Below are 2794 nucleotides of genomic sequence, written 5' to 3' on the forward strand. Positions count from 1 at the left end.
TATCCACAAAATACACATAAATAACTACGAAGCTTTTTAGAGATATTAGAAATATTACAAAAATATTACTTTTTAAAGTAGCTTTAAATACAGGATTTTTCACAATGATAAGCACTGCACTCTCTCCGGAAACACACCAATATTGGTAACGTCGCAAAGTTCTGCTTCTCGCGCGGTGATCCGATAGATGAACGATACGTAGCCAGCTTACACCACAGCAGCGCGACACATCGCACGCGATTGGTTGGCGCTCTGTGTGTGTGCATGGATGGCTCGCACGTGAGCCGCTTCCAAAAAATTGCGCACCTATTTTCTTATGCGAACACCTTAACCAGTCACTGGGCTGCCTTTCCACCCTCCGCCCACGAGACACAGGAAAGCGCTAGATGTTTGACCAACATTATTTCTCTGTCCAGTCAAAGAGGTGCCTTCTCACCACCAAGAACCATTGGAAAGGGGTTGGACAAACATTATTAACTGTGACCAGTCACATGCGTCTCCAGTTACAGGGGTGATCATTTCTGTAAACAGTCACAAAGGTGCTGTTTCGCCCCCAGGATACGTTGGAAAGGGATAGAGACGATATACACATAGAAAGTTATATAAAAAAGGTCAAAGTCCAAAATATGACAAAATAATTCTTAAATTACATGATCTGTTTTAAAATGCCTGATAGTCTATACGGTATACTAGACATATGTTTTTTACCCGCACTGACACAAAACTGTTTGCCTATACCGGCAATCTACACCATTTGTGAAAACCCCAAAACAATCTACAGTCAATCTGATTCCGAGTTTGAAGGGATGAGTACCACAAGTAGGCGAGTGAAACCTGAGGAGAATCTTCTGAAAAGGACACAGGGTTGTGACCGATCAGTTCACTGATTAGCAAAACATAACTAACATTAAGAGTTGTACCTTTATTTATACAGCTTCACTTCTTCGGTCCTTCGAAAATGGATTGACTGAAAAACTTTGCTTGGTAGAAAATTCATCACTTTTGGTAGAACTTTAGTCTTTTTTGGGTGAAAATACAACTGTTTGTTTGAAAATTAATCTGTTTTGTTTAGGATTCAACTATTTCGTTAAAGATTTAGCTTTGTGGTTCAATTCAACTTTTATTTATTTCAAGTTAAGTTTTTGCAGGTATAAATATCAACCATTACATTTTGGATAAAGCTTAATTTCTTTGGTATGTGAAAAATTTCCTTCCGTGTGTGTTGGGAGGGGGGGGGGAGGTGTGTAGTCTGAAGTCAGATCGTTTGCAACAAGCAAACGGTTTGTTAAATCAAATTATAACTTCGCCGGGATTTTGGAGGTTATTTAACTTTATACGGCACACTAAACATTAGTCATTTCATGAAGATTTGAAATTGAGCCGTTGATCTTCTAAAAAACCCTGGATTACCCGCTTTTCCCGAGTTTTTAAAATGTCATAAATAATAATTTATGTCTAGAATCGTAGCAGAATCTTATAGAAAATTTATTTCAGTTTGTAGAACTGCCCTTAAATTTTCTGTGCGACCATTGGTTGGTGAGATATCGTCGATCAAAGACAAAAGGGTCCTTTTTTGTTTAAAGTTTCGATATCTCAGTGAAAAACGATCATACTGAGGTTTTAAAAAAAGTAAATTAAAGCTGAATATATAAATCATCTATTCCTTAACATAGATGAATTGAAAACAAATTTAAAGCCCGTGAAATTGAAAAAAGCAAAAAGCTTTAAAATGCTTTTTTAAGACCTTGATACGACCATTTTTCACTGAGATACAGCATTCTGCAAAATCACTAAAAATTCGAAAAAAATGTTTGACCCTTTAATTTGTTCTATTAGAATAGAACGATAACTAACTCAAAGTAGTCACAATTTTATTTTAATAATTATTTTTGTTAATGATCATTCATTTATTTGAAAATACAAATTTAAAAAGACCAATGAGAATGTATTTCATGGTAGTGTAAGTGTTAGAGGGAATATAGTTACCCAGTGGGTACACTTGGCTTAAAATCATCCTAAAGACATCTTTTTGTGGACGTCTTTAGTCTTTTACAAAAAGACATAATGAGGTCGTAATAAAGACGTTCAAATCTAGTCCCGTAAACTATATCTTAAAGATGTTATCAGTAGAGCGTAAGGATGTCTTTAAAATGCCTAATGTCTGACATTTCGTCGTCTTAAGGATCTCTTGAAAGGATATCTAGGGGACAATGTCGCAAGGATCATAAATTTGTAAATTACACGGAGATATCATAAAGTCATCATAATGACACCATGAAGACATCCTATGTGATTTCCGTTCAAAGTTTAAGTTCAATGCCCATAGGAGTTCCACTAGGTCACGTGTGAAATATGAAATACCACAACCCTAAAATCGGTAAAGTTGTCTTTTTTAGGACAATGATGTGCCCCTTACTAAGATTACCTGAAAAACTATAATATACAGGATACATTACGATTTGAATTAGGAAATTCTGCTAAATTAAAAGAATCAAATTTCTTTCATGAAGTACTTTTGAGAACTGCGCGTGCACGCCGGCGAATTTCAGATGACATTTTGTTAGTGTTGCTCATTGCTGCCAGGCAATAACTTTCAAAAGAATTGACTGATTGGATTTCCTTTGGTAAATTCTTTGACTATCTTAAAATGAAGGTCAAGTTCGCTAGAGAGTCATTTTGAATACATATACATAGGAATCAATACGACGATCCAGCAAAAGCCTCGTGCACCCTAAGTACACGGAGCGACCCAAGGACAACCGCCTTCTGCATTTTTCCCGCAAGTGTTCTAGCA

The 2794-nt window shown here is 36.2% G+C and overlaps 1 protein-coding gene across 2 annotated transcripts in view; it reads right to left on the reverse strand.

Moving 5' to 3' along the window:
- Positions 1-2794, reverse strand: part of LOC117173448 (chymotrypsin-1-like) — a 62602-nt gene that overhangs the window by 35204 nt on the left and 24604 nt on the right. The gene's annotated exons all lie outside the window — the stretch shown is intronic.

This window comes from Belonocnema kinseyi, chromosome 5 (genome assembly GCF_010883055.1).
Source record: "Belonocnema kinseyi isolate 2016_QV_RU_SX_M_011 chromosome 5, B_treatae_v1, whole genome shotgun sequence".
Taxonomy (NCBI): Eukaryota; Metazoa; Arthropoda; class Insecta; order Hymenoptera; family Cynipidae; genus Belonocnema; species Belonocnema kinseyi.